A 19,668-nucleotide genomic window follows, 5' to 3' on the forward strand; every position below is an offset into this window, starting at 1 on the left:
AGTTTTGTCGTATAAACTTTTTGTATTTACACATTGATTTTGAGTCAGGTTAGATTAACAGAGACCTTTGGGCCCTCTTTGAAATATCGTGATTCCAAATATAACATTAACTACAATCTAGCACAGAAAACTCCCTCAGTATTATTCCTTTGGAGTTCCTACATGGTCTGTTCCCAGAGTGTAAGAAGGCTTGTGGCATAAGCCTGATAAACACAGGCTCCTCACTGAATGCCAGAACCAACAAAGGCAAATTAAAATGGGATCAAAACCTACTCATCTAACATCTACTTAATATTTTGGGATTATCCAGTAGGATCTAATATATAATATAGCTCAATGCATATTGTAGGTGTGTGCTAAGTATTTCCTAAGTAAAATGAAGAAATGAATGATTATTCAATCAACTATTTAAAATCAGGCTCTGACACACAGAAGTATATAGAGAAAGAGACAGAGACAGAAGCAGGCAGAAAGACTCATCTGGTCACTATCATCTTGTCACTTCAGTTTTAACTTACATGCCAACAACCATGCCCTCCTGGTGGCATGAAACACTGAATTTAGCCAATTCTATAAGGAGAACTTGGTGTCAAATTATAATAGATAATTTTTATTGTGTGCTTACCATGTACCAGACATCATTCTGGTACATGTGGTCTCATTCAACCATCAGAATTGCTTTATGAGGTTGGCACTATTAGTATTTCCATTTCACAGGTGAGGAAAACAAGGCCCAGAGAGGTTAAGTGACTTTCCCAAGATCTCACAGCCAACAGAACAGGAAACTCGAGCTCATACTTTTAACTCCTGCATCATGTCACCCCTCTAGAAGAAAAGTTGACTCCCAAATGCAATTTTAACCCTCAGCTTCATTCTGTGTCTCTCTAGCAGTAATGAGATCTTAGTTGTTTTTCCTGATCTTAGTCTCAAAATTAGGGAAATCATCATCATCAGTCAACATTTCTATCAAATTCATGTCAGTCACTCTACTGCTATGAGCTGGATGTACCTGGAACATTGTAACGTTACCTCCGTAACCCACTGAGGATGCCAACATTACACATGCAAAAGATAGCTACGGAGATTGAAATTTACTCTCTCCACTTATTGCAGACTCTGGAGTGTGCTTACTCTTCATCTGAGAAAAAGCAGAGCTGGCACTACTGTCAGAAAGTACTTAATGCCACAGTTTAGGCTGCAGTGCTGTGCTTCTCAATATCTTCAGAGGATAATCTATAAAGTGCTGAAATTTACTCATTGAAGGTCTGTAATAGGATAGTGTACTGAAGTTAGAGAACTCTTCCCTGAGGGCTAATTATGCCAGGGACTTGGAGGTGAGGCTATCTGGTCAAACATCTCCCACCCAATGGTGGTTGAAAATTCTTTCTTGACGTTTATAATTTTAATTTAAACTTATTAAAGAAGGTCTTTTAGACTTATTTGACAGAGCTTATTTCATCGTATATTGTTCTTTTGCGTGACGTAAAAGAAAATATAAGTGAACTTAATTGGATAACGCAGTCTTAAAACTTCTTGTTCGGTGTTTAACTCCTTATATGGGGTTGGAATTCCCAGTCATGAGTGTGTGTGTTTTTCCACACCATATTGTCCTCTTTGCCATCAAGAGCTTTGATGATGGACACATTTAAATTTGTTCACCACCTTTCAAAGCAGGTATCAAACTTCTTAACACTATTTAGAGACAGTGACTAGCTGGGCTAGGTTAGCTGCTAACTATCTGTAGATGGTAAGAGTCTCTGTTTTTTCAGCTTTCCTGGAATGTAAACAAAAGTAGTTGTGTTGATATCAAGTAACACTAGAGGGCAGCCTGCAAGTTAGAAAGTAAGTAATCCTACACCAAGCACTACTTTGGCATAGTACAATAGATAACAGCAACTCAAATATGGTGTCCCAGTGTAAAAAAAAAATCATCAGATCGTTCTTTAATGTTTAATTCGAATGTGCCTTTAGAAGACTTCAAAGCAAACAATTTCATAAACGTTTTCTCCCTTCTAGAAACTCCCTTATTTGTTAAAGTCCCCTGAAGATACTTGATGTTTCCAATCCTGTTTTTTTTCACTTCCATTATTCAACCTCTTTTTAAAATGTAAAACAAAACTTTATTATGGAATAAAACTTTCCTGTTAGAAGTTTCACTTAGAAGCCTCTGAAATAAAAATGCACTGTGAAGGGTAAAGACAGAATATCCATCTTTTTAGGGTTTTTTTAATAGCATAAATATTAGTTATTTTCAACTATTAAAGGTCTTTGGAGGATTCTTGTGGACAACTGTACTGTATCAGTACTTATCTAAAGGTTGAAACCATAAAACGAAATCTGTAATTCCTCATTCACCTATGTATTGAAGGTTTATTTCTTCCTAAATAAAATATTACTGAACACATTTTTTTTCTTCTACAGTAAGCAGTGTTCAGTTTTAGCATAATGCAGCAAAACTAGGCTTAGCTGTCTGCTAACACTGTCTTATTAAATAAACAACACAATTTAGGTGTTATTTGTGTTTTGTGAATTACATCATCTGTAACATTTCAGTTGCAGGAGGCAACTTAAGAGATAAACACTGGTAAATATGCCCCAGGCAGGGTTAGGAGGACAGAGGGGAGGAAGGGACAAACACATCTACATTTAGTTTCAGAATTCAAAGACTTGCATAAAGTAAAACCGTTCAGAATGAAAAAAATAGGAAACAGGTGGCTCGACCTATGCCCTGATTCTTCCATGAGTGAGTCACGCACGTGCTCTCCTTCCTCCTGTACTTTGTAGCCAGTTTTTATAGATGCATTGGAAGGTGCTTCAGTCTTTCTTATTATTATCCACCTCCTATCAGGGTATTAACCTCCCTAATGTTGGAGAAAGTGGTCCCTGCTGCCAGACCAAATGCAACAGTTTAAATGCTCTTACTTTTAAAATCTTTAGCACTCATTTTACAGAGCTGGGTATGAGCACAATAGAACTCATCCCAGGCTTTGGCGTTTGGCTTCTTGTGTGTTATTTACATATGGTTTTATGATAGCTGTTAAATATTAACTATTTTGTCTGTAAACCTGGGTTCCTGTCCTGGCCAGTGCCACCACGATCCACTCAGCTCCCCAGATGTGACATCTTGGAACCATTTTTTACTACTTCTACCCCCTTATCCCACACGTCCAACTGGTCCCTAAGTCCTGACGGCTGTACTTTGTCAACACACCCAGAATCTGTTTCCTTTTTTTCCACTCACAGTGCTAGCAGATTTATATTTCTAAAACACACATCTGAGGATATCATCATCTTGCTGAAAAGCTTGGAGCCTGCAGCTCCAAGTCCCACCTCTTCAGCAGGGCAGAGCCCTCCACAAGCTACTCTCCATCCCTCTTTCTGTCCGCTGGGCTTTCAGGCCACATCACCAGTCATCAGGAGGCCCCCTTGCTGCTCTGGGGCCAAATCCTGCATTTCTCTGCCTCTGGCCTTTGCTCCTGCCTCTCCCTTAGCCCCACTGCTCTTCTGCCCCTTGCCTCCCATGTACCAAAATCTCACTCATTCTTTAGATGCAGCTGAAATGCTTCCTCCCCAGCTGGACAGAGCACTCCTTCCTGTCCTTAGCATCCTTACCACTCTGCTTTGGGGATGGAGAATAGTCAGACCTCAGACACTATAGTAATTTTTTGCAAATCTAACTTCCTCGATAGAATGTCGACCCAATGTCTGGCCTTGAATGGGTATGCAGTTAATCAGTAAATTCTGAACTAGGTCATCATTGTGTCTCAGCAGTATCTAGAACTTGCCTAGAGTAGGTGCTAAATATCTATCTGCTGAATTAAACGGAACTGCTGCTTTCACTAGACCCAGCAGCGAGGACCAGAGGAGTAAAATAACCTTGGTCAGAGGGAAGATCCATTTATGTTGAGCCATCTGGTCTACTTTATTCCTTGCAAAAAGTGTGTTTCTGTTTCATAGGTACAAGTTGCAAGCCCCAGGAGGATATTCCTGCTGAATATCTGGTTCACCCCTCTGTCCCTCCAGTTGTACCCTGCCCCAGGGTCAAAGTTTCCACTTTTATGTTACTGTTTATTTTTATCCCTACTATAAAACAGGACTAGAATCCTAAATAACAACATCCTCCATTTTTCAAATGATGTCCTTTCGGATGACAGACTCAAGGCCCTAAGAGCTGCTGGAGACAATGACCTGCAATAGCATTCCACCCAGAACCAAGAGTTTAGGTCCCAATGGCAGTGAACCCTCAGGTGAAGTCCTTGGAAAGCTACTTCTAAGCTTGTTTCATGGCAGTAGTCAATCTGCATAGTAGGCATAATGTAAAAACGTCTTCAGTTGGAAGACCGTAAATTGTTCTCAGAAATTTTTAAAGTATTGAGTAAACCGTACAATGGCACGGAGCATAAAAAACGCAGATTCAGAAGGCTGGGGACCTTGTCTCAAGCCCCTTACCAGAGGTATATACTCTTAGGCCAATCATTTGACCTCTCTGAACCTCGGTTATCTCATCTTTAAATTGGGCATAATAATTTCTGCCCTGCCTAACCCAGGTTGTAATAGTATTAAATGAGGTGATGTTTATAAACACACTTTGAAAAATATAAGCACTATATAGTAAGGTCTTTATTAGTAGTAATAACACCGTTAAATGCTGTTGATGTTGATCGTCACCACTAAGCCTGATTTCTAAAATCTGATACGGGACTTGGCAAGACTCCTTCCTGGGCAGAGCAGTCCTGGGTTTGCACCTCACGGCTATAAGCCAGTCTGTCCTCTCCCATCCTGGGAAGGCCGGCACTTGAAACACAGGCAATAAGAAACAATGAAATATGCCAATGCATTATGATTACTTTTAATAGAACGAGCCCTCCAGTGAAGACTGGGTATGGTTGACAACAAGCAAGAAAAGACATTGCCCCAGTCCTACGCTGGAAACCTTTGCAAGCTCTGCTCAGAGGAATTTGCATTTCAATAACAATGCGATAATGTCAAGCTATTCACAACATTGCAAAGCCTTCTCTTGCACACCTGGCTTGGGGAACTGCAAGTGGCTGTTTTCTAACAGCACTGGCAGTTATGTTGTCCTTTTCATTCTTGCGAATGGATGTGTTTGGGCAGTATTCGCAGGTCTTGTGTTCTGGACATGACAAAATATGAAAACGAAAGCCCCACACTCCAAGATCTCCCAGGAGAATTAATTAATCAGCATATTCAACATGTTGAACTTCCCCTCATCACCAACGAATGGAAACACCACGTAGATAAAAGTTGACTTTTTAATAGAAAACTTTTCCCTGTATGCTGAACATCACCTTAAAAAAGAAACGTATCCAAAAGATGTTTGTTACCTTCCTCTTGGCTACATATGAAACTACTCTGTTCCTTCTAGATGATACCAGTAGCATCTCCTCTTGTCTGGGCAAACATGGGACCATAACACAGGGTTGACTTAATTTATATTAGAAGTAAAACCATATTGCACGCAGTGGGACAACCGTCTTGCCAATTATTTCAGATAATCACTCCCCTAGAACACAGTACAGCAAATAATACCAGTCAACTTAGGTAATTTCTCATTAAAACTCTTATAGATCTGTAAGCTTAATTGTAAAAGCTAAGCATTTATAATTCGTAAGCACAAATTATGCTAAACTAGACAGGTTGTATGCTACTAAGAGTTTCGTATAAGCTGCAAAATGATTATTCACTCAGTAGTTTAATCCGTAAGTTGGCATTAATATACTATACCTAACTTTCATTAGGCCCCTCTAGTTAAAAGCTGAATGTAAATAGCGCATTAACATGACAGTTCAGCTTCTTGATATCTGTTCTAAAACTCATGACACAGGAAAAGTACTGTAAATGAAAAGTAAGGCCTGTTTCTCTCCAGTGCCTATAGTGTTCTGGTCGTTATGGTTAGCACTCGGTAAAGAGTACTTTTAGGCGAAGGAAATACCACTTGGTCCAGTATCCCCAGCATAAGTGGCTTTCATTTGAAAGAATTGGGGCACTGCTCAAAAGCCCCATTCAATCTTTGGAAGGCATGGCCTCGAATCCAGCTAGGAGCCAGTATATATCAACAATTTTGATAAGTAAATTCCTTTAAAATACAACATGATTCCTCTAAAGATTCAAAACACTCCACATCACTTGTAAATTTCAGCTGTTCCCCAAGTGATATTTCATTCTTTATATGATCATTCTGCAAATGATACAGAATCACATTTCTCATAAAAGAAGAACCTAGCATGGTTTGCATGGCAAGATAATGGAAGCACATTCAAGTCACCGCTGTCTGAAAATGTTCCAGCAAAAGGCAGCCTCCGAGGCATGGATGCCTTGGAGACACCAAAACATCTGTAATCAGAAATCATTAATTAAGGTTACCTAAAGTCTACATTGTATTTGACTGACAGCCTCACAAAAGCACTGCTTACTTTTCGTAAGGCTGCAGTGTACAATGTCGTCTCTGACCAGATACCAAAGAGTAATCACAACCTTGTCATTGTCGACAGGACAGCAGACTGAATCCCCACAAACTCTTCTTCGAACAAAAAAAGCTTCTGATCTGAAATATTAATCCCATTGTCCTCCCCACTCCATGCTTTTTTCTTTAAAAAAAAAAAAACTATCGTAAAAGAATACTCTAAAACAAGCAGGACCTATTTTCTGACCCTGCCGAATAATCAGAGGTCCCTAATACTGAATTTACAAATGGATATTTTCTTTGCTTCACAGAGATATTTGAGGGGGAGGTGGGGGAGGTCTGGGGGGATAATTGCAGCCTATGGGTAAGCCAGACCACGTGATCAAAAACTGCTGTGACACTTAAAAGTGTTTCTCCACAAGGAATTCCTGTGCCCAGAAGCCTGGTGAAGCCAGTAGCAATTAAGGCCATGTTATCCTTTTAATTTACTTCAAATTATTGGCCTCTAAGATCAATCATTTAGTGTGGTTGAGTAAGGGAGGGGTCAATATAATAGGCACGTGCATTAAAAATTCTTGTTGATCTTAAACAAAAATTTTGGCAGGCTGGATCTGGGGAAATTTAAAACGGCTGCTTTGAAGCTCACCCTGAAATAAAAACTAGTTATTTTCTAGTTTAAAAAAAATGACTAATATTCTAGATTAGGCCCATTTGTAATGAATTCAAGGTTTTCGTCTTCTGAAATCGCCTGGATTTTCAGTTGCTGCACTGCGTGTCCTGAATTCAGTGCTGTTTGCTTCAAGTGTGAGATGGTTTTATTTTATGTTTTAATTTACAAAGGAATTAAATGGCTGGGCTTAGACTGATGGAGGAGTCCTTGAAAGTCCACTCGAGAAATGGGAACTAAAACATTAAGAAGTGTACCAGTATCTGTTACACACGGCCAACTCTACCTAACAAAGGAGAGCTGTGTTCTTCATCACACACGAAGCACATAAATCATGGGGTGCGTGTATCTCCCTCTTGTAGCAATTTAGTCCTCCAGATCTTTTCTTGACCAGGTCACACGAGATGTCCGCCACTGGAGAGCTTTTTCCTCATCAACCCGAAATAGCAAGATCTTATAATCACAGGAAGAAAAAAATGCTCAGACACTCAAGAGCTGGCAAAACAGTAGACCTTTGGGCCAGTGTTGCAAAATGCAGTCAAATGGTCTCTAGCCCTTTAGTAATGTGCGTTGAACCAAAGAAAATAAAGGCGAAACCTGAAGGAAAGCACGAGTGTTTACGTGGCCATACCAAAGCACAACATACAACACTCGTGAGGTCATTTTATTAATTTAGCCATCTGCAGAGCCAAAACCAAGTTGTGAAACTGAGATTTGAGCGAAGTCAGGAATGGCCTCGTTTACCTCCACGTTTAGAGACAGCCTTAATGAAGAGTTCGTACCCTTTGGCTTTCTTGTCGAAAGATGAAAGTGACATCAGCCCCTGGACTGTAATTTTTTACCAGCAAGACTGAGTAAGAGGCAAATCCTGGAGTAAATTATCAGCTTGGATGTGCACGTAACAAGGTCCAGAGAGACCCTCTCAGAAGTTGCCTCTTTTAATCCAACGCTGACTTATACGAGAAGCGGTTTTCAGTGCTTTCAGAAGACCACAACAGCCAAAATCACTGCAAGCCTCGCAAGCCTAGTAGATCTCAAACCTTTCCCAAGACATCCCAACACTATCTGAGGCCCTGAAACTATGGCAACCGAATAAGAAAGTAGCCTCCATGATTAATAGATGAAGATCCCAGCGACAGTGTCTAGCTAGGGCCATCCTTCATGATGCGAGAAGAATTAGCACAGAATCCATCTCAGAAACCATTAACAAGTATTCTTCTTATAAAAATCCACCCAACTGCCGTTCTGCTACCTATACCCCAGTTTAGAATGCCGTGAACAGTTCGGTTTCTAGTTATCGCTCACTCTGCAGAGATGAGGATGTTTTCAGTAACTCAGATGCTCACGTTTTTAGAATAATGAAAGGCTTAATAGGCTGGTGTTCCACCTGGGTATCTGAGGCCTAAGAACAAAGGCGTTCAAACACCAAAGTATGTGAATGAAGTCGAGTGGCTCTCAGGGTAAAAAGGAGAGACAGTTGTTGGACTGTTCCGAGTGTTTTTTGTGGAGTGCAGTTTTTCGTAAAGCATTCCATTTTCAGGAAAGGAACGTTTCCATTCACCAGCTCCATCAGTATTCTCTTACTTTCCTCATTCAAGGACGGTAGGAGTCTGGGGGGGAGGCAAGCCCTAGAGTCGCTGCAATATTAATAAAAAGATTGAGTACGCTCCTGAAAAAAGGACTCGGGAATAGGAAAAAGGAAGGAAGAATAGATCCACAGAAAGCCTGGCTTTAAAACTCTCATATAACATTAAACCACAATTAATATATCCGTTATTTCCCGGTCCCTCAAATGCTTATTTTCCAATGGCATGTTTTCATTGTGTTCAATGCCAGCTCCTGTTCTGTTCTATAAATGCTTCAAATCAAATCATGGCCAAAGGCTTGGTCTTCAACACGTGGGAGGGCAGAAGGGATAAGAGAGGGATAAATGGCATCACTTTTAGAGATTCTTCCGCTAAGGTTTTTGAATTGGCTTGGATTCTTTGAATTAAAGTTTCTGCAGATGGCAATTATAGGTTAGTTGGAAACCACTAGCAAGCGCTGAGTCATATTAAATGAAAGCCTCAGGTCTCAAGGCTGTATGTGGAAACATCTATTACTAACAGTACTTTCAAAGCAACAGTCGCACACTGGCTGCTCCACAGGACCTGGTCCTTCAGTCTTTGGGGCATGTGAATTGCTGATTTATTCCCCTCTCTGTATGTCATCTTTCCACTTGCAAAATTGAAGAGAAAAACATTTTCCTAGATGAAAATAACTGTAATTCTAAGCCACGGAGGGATTCCTGTTCCTTCAGGGAACTGCAGCGATAATATTGCCCCTTTTGCTGTGCTTCTGAGGAGTCAGATAAGAAACTGTATGATTATCATTTGAATCAAATTTCAGGTTGTATAGCAATATATCAGCAGTAGAGTAATCACTGTCTCCACTGTGGTCAGGTGACTATTTCCCTGCATTTGGTGGGGAAGGTAGTGGTTCGCTTCTGCGTGGAGATTCAGGTGCTCCCAAACTGTCACTGTTTCAGGCTTGGCCAGGGAAGACTGACCTGGCAAATATGGCCACCATAAAGACTCTCATGCAGTAGTCCCAGCCATAGTCTCTTGGAGAAGTTGATTGACAGCCAAGCTTCTCCCCTATGTGGTCCTTGGGGTCAATTCAACTCATCCCTGAACAGTCATTATGGGCAGCTCTCAGATTTCAAATGTGGGTACTCTCAGATTCTTTAGTGGGTGTATTTTACTTAACGGTGTGAATGTTCCTTTCCAGTCCGAAGGTGTTTCCTTCGCATCATCTCTTTATGTCACAGATTTGTAAGGCCATTTCCTTCTGTACTCTCCCCACCAGGGCACTCTCCATGACAACTGTCACCCAAATAAAAATAATACTTTATATTTAATGAGTGTGTGTAGTGTATCAGGCATTGGGCCATGAAACTTAAAGATGTCATATTTACTCTCCTCGACAACTGTAATACAAATGTAAACTGTAGCATTTTACAAATGGAAACTGAGGCAGATAAGTAACTGGCTCAAAGTCACACTATTTGTAAATGGCAAAAAATGGGATGCAGTCTGTGTTGTGTCTGCCTAAGATGTGTGACCTCTGCATCACCTCCAGAGCTGTCTACAGCCCTCCCTCCAACAGTTCTTGCACATTTTTTATAAACTTATGCCACAAAATCGAATGAATTTGCCCTGTATTTGGTGGGGAAGATAGTAGCAAATAGCAAAGATCAAAACTTCTTTCCTCTCACTCCTAGTTCGCCCTGATGTGTCTGTTCTACGTTAATGCTTTCACTGACATGAGCTGTGTTAGAACTTACCTGAGCAAAAACAAGCCCTTACTTTTTTTTTATAATGCCTGGCAGAGTGCCACTCCTATGACCTTGCCCAATTCATTGGTCACATTGGAAACAATCACTAGTTGACACGGTTGGCATCTGATTCATAAAGTTGCCATCTGTACACTGCGTAGATTGTGCATTTTCAGTGAATTTGAGGATCTTACTTAATTTCATAATGTGGTTTACATTAAAATGACATCAACACAGTATAATCTTTCTTTTATGATTTAGAAGACAATGAAGCAGGGTCTCTGCTAGGCCTGGGGTCTCGGGAGCGGAGGAAGGAGTCAGCATCAAACTTTTCAAATTTCCAGACTGCATTTAAAAAAAATTAATTAATTTTTGGCTGTGTTGGGTCTTCGTTGCTGCGCCAGGGCTTTCTCTAGTTGTGGCGAGTGGGGCTACTCTTCGTTGAGGTGCACAGGCTTCTCATTGCGGCGGCTTGTCTTTGTTGCGGAGCATGGGCTCTAGGTGTGTGGACTTCAGTAGTTGTGGCACGTGGGCTCAGTAGTTGTGGTTTGCGGGCTCTAGAGGGCAGGCTCAGTAGTTGTGGCTCACAGGCTTAGTTGCTCCACAGCATGTGGGATCGTCCCAGACCAGGGCTCGAGTACGTGTCCTCTGCATTGGCAGGCAGATTCTTAACCACTGCGCCACAACGGAAGTTCCAGAGTGCATTTTGTATTTTACCGAATACAGCTACATTCATGATTTCATATTATTCTCCCAGCAGTCCTACTAGATAGAAAGCATAGGTTTACTATTCACAATTTTTATTTAAAATAATGCAGCTTGAGAAAAGTGGCTTGTCTGTTGTAGTGAGTCTGGAACCCAGGTTGTCCAACTCCAACAACAGGGTCTTCAACAACACTTATCACTGCACTGGGACAGGATAGAAATGTGGGTTAATGGGCATACTATTTCCTCCTGGTAGGAAGTTGAATTTTATTTAATAAATTTATTTATTTATTTATTTATTTTTGGCTGTGTTGGGTCTTCGTTGCTGCGCACGGGCTCTCTCTAGTTGCGGTGAGCGGGGGCTACTCTTCGTTGCGGTGTGCGGGCTTCTTATTGCAGTGACTTCTCTTGTTGTGGAGCAGGGGCTCTAGATGCGTGGGCTTCAGTAGTTGGGGTGTGCAGGCTTAGTAGTTGTGGCTTGCGTGTTCAAGAGTGCAGGCTCAGTAGTTGTGGCACACGGGCTTAGTTGCTCTGCGGCATGTGGGATCTTCCCGGACCAGGGCTCAAACCCATGTCCCCTGCATTGGCAGGCCGATTCTTAACCACTGCGCCACCAGAGAAGCCCCAGAAAGTTGAATTTTAAAAACTACTATTAGCAAACTCCAAAAAGGCAAGAAGGTTCTGTGGCCAGTGGTTAAAATGCAGAACAAATGAGTCCAAGGTCAAAAGCTCAGTCTCCGTAAGTGCTGGCTGTCTTCTTAGCTCTGTTTCTCAGAAGGGTGATTCTACCTAACTCATGTTCGCTCCAGCTTCAACCAGGTGTCCCACAGATGTATGCTCTTGGCTATAGAAGGGGACTGACTGGATGTGAGTGTGGGAACGAGCAGGCTTCAATCCATCACGAAGACTGGAGAAACAACCCAGAGTGAATGCTCCACTGATGATGCATGAGACACATCACCTATGTACATGGAAGACAGTGTTACACACACACACTCATGCAGGCAGAGAGGTGTCTCATTTGATGGACACATATCATAGAAAAACAAGAGCAGGCAAAAGAGATAAAGACGGGTTGTTTGCAAAAAGATTCACTCTTCATTCATTCAACAAATACTTGTTATGAAAGCGCTGTGATGTGCCAGGCACAGGTTTAGGTGCTGGAGATAACAGCAGTGAAGGAAACATAATGGCATTGTGTCTAGCAGAAGACAGAAAATAAATGAGGACAACAGACCGTTTGTCAGGATGTGAAAAGTGCTAAGAGGAAAAAAAAAAACAAACCTGAGGCTGTCCACTGGGGTAAGGAGTGTTGCGACAAAAGGGTGAAGCAAATATGATCAGGAAAGGCTTCACTGAGGAAGTGACATGTGAGCAGAGAACCTGTAGGTGCAGAGGAGCAAATCCTGCAGCTCTCTGGGCAGAGGACCGCCCCAAGCCTTGAAAGGGCAAGTGCAGAGAGACCCTGCAAAGGGGCCCGGGGGGAGCTCGCCCAGCATAGTCAAGTGACCCCAAGGAGGAGTGGAGGTCAGAGAGGTGGGGACCCGAGTGCAGATCATGTGGAACCACAAAGGCCATAGAAAGAACTCTGGCTTTGACTGGAATAAGATGGGAAAGCATTTGAGCACATGTAACCTGATCTGTAAAAAAAACTATATCACTTCAGCTGCTGTGTTGAGAAAAGACTGTAGGGGGCCAAGAGCAAAGCCCGGAGACTAGCTGGGAGCCTAACACAGTAGGTTCCCCAGCAGGAGGAGACCGTGGCTTGGCCAATGTGAGGGCCACTGAGCTGGAAGACCTAGAGGGAGTCCGCATGCTTTCTGAAGGTGGCGCTAACAACATGGCAGTTAGAATGGATGCAGATACCAGAAAGAGAAGAGGCAAGGATGACTCCTGAGTTTTTTGGCGTGAGCAAACTCAAAGGATGGAATTGTCATTTACCAAGATGGAGAAGATGATAAGAAAAGCATGTGTGGAGGAGAAAGATCCAGAACTAGGCGTTTGGAGCGTTTGGGTTTGAGATGTCTAGATTCTACCCCCTGTAGGCATTGTGTATATCACAGATCCAGGAGAGAGGTCTGGGCTGAGGGGGTAATTTGGGAAACATCAAAGTATTGATACTTGTGTGTGACGCTCTCCATTAGTGTAATTAGAATTATTCTAATAAAAAGGTTTGCAAGAACTCATCTGCTTCACAAAGCAAGATACCCTTGTGTATAAACTATATTGTAATAGTCCCATGCTGAGAAGTATCCCCAACTCACTTCTCCCCTTGAGGTTTGTGTGGTATGACATCTTACTTGCCCATTTCAAAGGGATTAAATGCCTCCCTCCCTTCCCTACCTTACCATATCCCCAAGAGGCAATTGTGTGGTTGCCAGCAGAGAACAGCTCAGTTGCTCTTACAGCACATTTTAAGGCAGAGGAGAAAAGCCTTCACTCTGGAATAGAAATCTCTCAGAGACAACTTGGCTCCAGGGCACCCCAAGAGAGTGGGGGGCACTGATATGGGAGGGCCCAGCAGGATGCTTCCAGGTTTCCCCTTCCCCTGGAGATGTGAACACCCAGGGAACACTCGCTGTGGGACGAGGGCAGTGAACTGTCGAAACTTAAAGTGTGTGTGCAGGGCGGGCGGCAGCGTCGAGATGCGTGCAGGCTTTTCCACCGTCGCAAACGGCAGATGCCTAATTAAAGCATTTGCAATTAGTTTGGCTTGTTCTGTGATTCCTTTCTGCAAACAAATATGATGGGAGAATATATTAGCTCTTGGCAAATCTAGTTCTAAAAAAACTTTCTCTCCCATGATTACTCTTTTGTCCTGCTCAGAAAAGAGCTGAAGCACTATGTACACACCCTGAAGTATGTGACTTACCTCCTTGTCCAAAACAGTATTTTTCCTTCCATTTCATAAAGGAGCGCAACTGCCCATTTGCCTTTAAAGCATGAGGATTTATTCTGAATTTAATACAAGTTCTTAATTTGGGTCTCTTAATTTTATTCAATGAATGTAACAGTCTTCCTAATTCTTGCCATCCTTCTGATTCAACACACTTGGCAATGTTATCCACCTCCTCAGAATGCAAATGCTATATTTCTTTAATGATGGGAAAAGCATTCACTAGACTTCGAAAGAACTCTAGGGGTGAGTGTTTGTGTGTGTGTCTCTGTGTGTGTAAATAAAGAGTTGCACTTATTGCCACTTTACAATAACCACTTACTTGATTGCATAGACTTTCTTTTTCACTGTAGGGGAAAAAAAAGCCTAGGTCTATTCTAAGTGGAGAAATGTGAACTGTTTGGGACTATTTCTTTCATTTATTCATTCAATATTTACTTGAGTTTCTACAGTGGTTCTTATGAATTTTTAACCTATTTCAACTTAGATGTTTTATCCAATAAGTATATTCTGCAGGTAGCTACTGAGATCATGATTTTGGGTGTCCGTTGAACATTTACATATGTGGTTATATGCATTATGAGAGTGTGGCCCATCTCTAAACGGTGATAACTGCAAAACAGAACGCTTTGGGAAGATTGTCACCAAACAGTGTAAATAAGAAACATGAACTAGAATGCCTCTTTATATCAAGTTGAAAAAAGACATAACACAAAAAAGAGGTTTAAATCTGTTGGTCATTCATTTCTCCTTTCAGATTGGTTTGCAAAGTGCCTCATCTAAGAATGTCCTAAACCCAAAATAATAACAGAGAGTGGGGGGTTACTCAAGAGTTGAATAAAAGTCACCATATAAACAAGCATGGGTAAACCAAATTCAAATAATTAGTGCAGTTATTTTTTAACAGATGGTTTAGGTTAATAGGTGGAGACACAGTGTTGCCACTGTAGTATTTAAGGTTAGGTTAATAATTAACTTTCGTGCCTGGAGTAGTTTAATCAAACCTTACTGTAAAAACTGCGCCATGCAGACTAAACAGGGTATTCAAAAAACCATGCAAAATACTTGCAATCTTGACCTCTGGTAGTCATTTGGAAAAAGTGTGAAAAAAGAAGATGTTTTCATTCAGAAATGTGCACTAGTATCTTTACTTTGGGGGAAAAACCTTCATAAAGGGTTCATATTATCTGGAACCAACAATCTTCTCCCTGCCATGAGAGTGGCTGACTGTGGACTTCAAATGCCCAAGATGTATGTTGAAAGGAAGACCAGACAATTATCGGGATTAGAGGAAGGCAAGGCAAAGGCACTCGACCTTCGTACCCGGAAAGACTTCAGAACCGGCGCTGGGGGGCATTAAATAGCTTTCCTGAGACCTGCTGGCACAACACTGTAACAGGGTTAAACATCTTTTCAGATACCAAGCAAAGAAAGTCGGGCATACATGTGAGAGAGTGTGTCTGTATGAGTGTCTTCGCGCCCCTGTGTTTTAAACCTTTCGTGGATCACATTCAATTGCAACTTGATTTTCATCCAGCCTAGGCAGAGAGTGATCCCACTGTGGCCGTCCCTGGCCACCACATTCCCAAAGCAGACGCCTTTCTCCCAAGGACCGATGGGGATTGGTAGCGGGGCTGCCCCCTGCAGTACAGGCAAGAGGCGGCCCCTGGAAATGCTCGCCTTGGCCGTGAAAACAGCGATTCCTACCCCGCTCCACGCACACCTGATTTCCTGCTCTGCCCCTCCTTGAACACCCGCCGGCTGGAAAACAGCGCGAGGGGTGCAGGAGGCTGGGATGCTGAGCTTGGAGCCAGCCCGCCCGGGCCCGTGTCCACACGCACCCGCGCGCCAGCCGCTGTCCACAGTGGCCCCGCCAGCCGCTGTCCACAGTGGCCGCACCAGCTTCCTGAGTGCTGCGCTGAACTTCCCCTTCTCGCCCCTCCCCACGCCCACCCCTTGCTCAATTGCTTGAGAGACTGGGCCAGCAAGTGCAGCGCCACGACCCCAACCAAGCTGACCACCGGTCGGGGTGGCACTCTCCGAAGGGCCGGCTCCTACCTCCTAGCCGTACGTATCCTGGGCGGTTCGCCCGCCTCCCTGGGGGTTCCGCTTCCCGCGGGCTGCACATGCTGAGCCCCAATTCTGTAGTGCCCCCCCACCCCTGGCCTTCAGAGAAACTTTCCAGAAGCACCTGGTCGAGTGACCCCGCGCTGGAAAAAAAGGAGGCGGCGCTGGGCGGAGGGGCGGCGAGGGAGCGGGAAAGAGGAGTCCTGTTTCCTTCCCCCATACCCACAAATCCATACTGTTCCCTGGCTCCCCCTGTGCCGTTACGGTCGTGGGAGGAGGGAACGGATCTCGGGATCCTGCTTTGCACCGTGTAACACACTGGGGAGCTGAGAAAAAAGCGGAGCATCTGGGGGAAGAGACACTTGCCATCCCAGCAGGGTCGTGCAGAGTGGGTGGGCACTGTCGGGCTTGCTCCCGAGCGCCCCACTGCCAGCGAAGCAGCGCTCTAGACGCAGCAAGTAGTCCGGACAATCCAGAACCTGGGGCCCGGGCAGAGCTGTCGTCTGGTTAGCAAGCACTGAGCCATCTCTTGCCTGGTCTTCTCACCCTTCCCCCTCCCGGGACACCTTCTTTCCAGAGAGGGACCTCGTAGATTCTGGAAGACGGCACAGTGGGCGCCAGTCCCGGCGTGATGGGTTCTGTGCTTGAGGGGGACACAGACGCGACGGATGCTGTCTTCGCCGCCCAGGAGGGAGCTGCGGCGGGGAATAGGACCCAGGGCGGGGGCGCCGCGGCACACTGGGAGGAGGCCACTCGTTCGAGCAAACAAAGCCCGGAACCTCTGGTGCCAGCGTCCGAGGGAGCCGGGATGTCACCAAGTGGTAGGGTGCGCGAGTGCCAGGGCCATTACAAGTTTCCCGCACTCCACTGAGCCCAGCCCAGACCCCGCACCGACAACAAAAGAGTCTCTTTGCTTCCCCACCGTATCTGCGGAACCCCTGAACCCAAACCTCGTGCCGAGCGAAAACAGCGCTCTTCTACCCAACCTCCTCCAGCCCTGGAGGGCAGAACCCCTTCCCCTGCCTTCGCACCAGGACCGGGCACTTCCGAGAATCACCCTTTCAGGGCTTCTCTGCTGCCTGCTGGCCCGAAAGTGAGGACGAGCCCCCGGGTACTGCATACACATCCCAGGGCCAGGGAGCTATCCGCGCGGTTGGTGTCCCGGGCGGCGCCTGGCGTGTGCGCAGCGCGGGTGGGGAAGCTCGCAGCACGGAGCCCGGCGGTCTCTGGGGCGCCGGGTGGAGAGGAGCAGCGGGCAGGGCTCGCGACTGCTCCCCCAGGGCCGGGCAACGCTCGGGAGACTGACACAAGACAAAATAAAACGCAAGCACCACAAAGCCGAGACAGGGCGTGCGGACCGCGGCCCCGGGACCCGCAGGAGGGAGCCGAGCCGCTCGGGAGGTGGGGCGCGCCGGGGCGCCCCAGCCGTACCTTTTCGGTGCATCGACGGGCAGGCGGCCGGGGCTCGGAGCGGGCTGGTACAGCGTGTATCCCATTTAGTAATCCATTATCGAGGGGATCTCTCCGGGCCGCGAGCTGCGCTCTCTCCTTCGCAAGCCTTTGTCATTCCTACATGTGTGCTTGTCTCTTTGGGGTAACAGTCGCGGCGACTACTTTCTGGGATGCAAACGCGCTGTATTCATCTCCAATGACAGGCGGAGAAGGGGAGAGGAAGAAAGAAAGAAAGAAACCAACAAGAAAGGAGTAAATGTTCAAGAAACTCTTCTCCAAATCCAAATTCCACTTGGATTCCACTCCGGCAATCCCTTCGGTAGTGTCTGCGCCGATTAACAAGTCATTTCAGGGTGGGGGGGCGGGGTGGGGGCTGGCGCAGGGGTTCGCCCTCTAGCCCCGCTCCACGGCTGGGAGCGCTACGCCGCGGGTGTGGCAATGCTGGCCGCTGCCGCCGCTCCTAAGCGGACATCGCGGGCGGTCGACCCCGCGGAGAAGCGCCGCTGCTGCGTCCGGAGCGCCTGGACAGCCGAGTGCGTGGGGAGCGGAGTTGGCTGCAACCTCACCCCGTGCGGCTCACTACTCCTCTGTCACTCGAGAGGCCGCCGCTCCGGGGCGGAGCCAAGTCCCGGACTGGATTGCGCAGAGCGGACTCTCCTCCTGCAACCCCGCCTCCTTTGGCAGGCGTCTTCTCCGACCCAAAGGAGAGCTGCGGTCTATGTGTGCGAACACTAGCGAGCGAGGCGGAGAGACGGAGAACCTACGCGGTTTGGCCGCAGGTGGAGCCTTGGATCGACTGGCCAGCGCAGCTTCCTTCCACCACTATTCCCTGCCCCGCCGCGCGCTCGGCCGAGGTCCCCGCGGGGGCGATGCCGGCAGGAGGCCAGACCTTGCCTCCCCCAGCCCCGCATTTGCTCTAGCAAAAAAAAAAAAAAAAGAATCCCGGACAGCATTGCTGAGCTCTGACAAATCAGAAAAATTAATAAAAATAGACGTAGTGCAGGAGCGAGTCACAAGAAAGGATTTCATCGATTTTCTTAAATGGAAAAGTTTTAAACGATGAGGGTGAGTGAACGGCGAACCTTTCTAATTCTGATTACTGTATCAAGAGGTAGATTCCAGAAGTGATGGACGCTCTGCGCACCCAGATGAATTGGATAGAATCCGGTGCGCTTAAAAATACACTTCGAAGATACGAACACAGCTATTAGTTAACGTACGTACAACACAACACGTTAATAAAGCATGTTAAGTAAGCAAATAAACTATAGTGGAAAGGATGCTGTTAACGAAGATTTGCTTTTAAAGTTAGAAAGTGTGTAAACTGTTCTTAGAAATAACTATGTAAACTTCAGAAATAAGACACAGTTCCAACGAGAATCCAACAGCTTCATGGAATAAGTAAATCTCAACTTCTTTCAAGGCGCTTTTGTTACCATTAGAAGAAGAATGGCAGGCACAGCCTTCCTCCTCCGCTTGAAAGTTCAGTCGCCAAAAAAGCCTTGCTGTTACAGGCTTGGGCCCACTGGGCAGGCCACACGATGTCCCCCCTCCCCCGGCCGCTGCACGCTACCCGCCTGCTTGCCCCGCAGACTGCGCACGGTAGCACGTTGCTCCCCGAGTGGGCTTCTCACTTGGTTTGGATCGTAGCCACAGCCTTTAAAGAAAGTAACACGGGGCGGCCAAGCAGTTCTCCGATCATTACTTACTAGTCATGGGGTCGGCCGAGAAAAGCACTGGGAAGCAGATCAGGGTCTCAGTCGCCCTTAGGCCGAATGCTGTCATATAAATGCAGTAGAGACTGTACCTGTTCCCTAATTGGGGCTAGGGCCACTAATAAGTCTACCCCCCCCCTTTTTTTAAATTACCGTTCCTACATGGAACTAGACTACATACAGACATCTGCTAATGAGGGCTCACGAAGAATAAAATAAGTGCACACGCGACAACAGTGTATGTATATATAAGATACATTTTCCACAAACCGTTTAGAAAAGGTGAGAAGGGTAAGCGGGAAAACGTCGGTCTCCCTGCTGTTTGTCAAAGGTGCCAGCAGGGGCCGCTATCCCCACCTTTCGCAGGCAAAAGCAGCTACAGATCCGCGGCGGCGGGGGGTTGGGGGGCTGCGGCCGTAGGTGCGC

At 45.4% G+C, this 19,668-nt stretch overlaps 1 protein-coding gene across 3 annotated transcripts in view; it reads right to left on the reverse strand.

Annotated features, from left to right (window-relative positions):
- Positions 1-18,126, reverse strand: part of SEMA6A (semaphorin 6A) — a 128,845-nt gene extending 110,719 nt beyond the window's left edge. For all 3 annotated transcript variants that reach the window (XM_060296139.1, XM_030869826.2, XM_030869825.2), the window contains exon 1: positions 17,507-18,126. The gene's annotated coding sequence lies outside the window, so the exon portion shown is untranslated. The remainder of the gene's footprint in view (positions 1-17,506) is intronic.
- Positions 18,127-19,668: the final 1,542 nt, after the last annotated feature.

The sequence above is a fragment of the Globicephala melas genome, chromosome 3 (genome assembly GCF_963455315.2).
Source record: "Globicephala melas chromosome 3, mGloMel1.2, whole genome shotgun sequence".
Classification (NCBI taxonomy): domain Eukaryota; kingdom Metazoa; phylum Chordata; class Mammalia; order Artiodactyla; family Delphinidae; genus Globicephala; species Globicephala melas.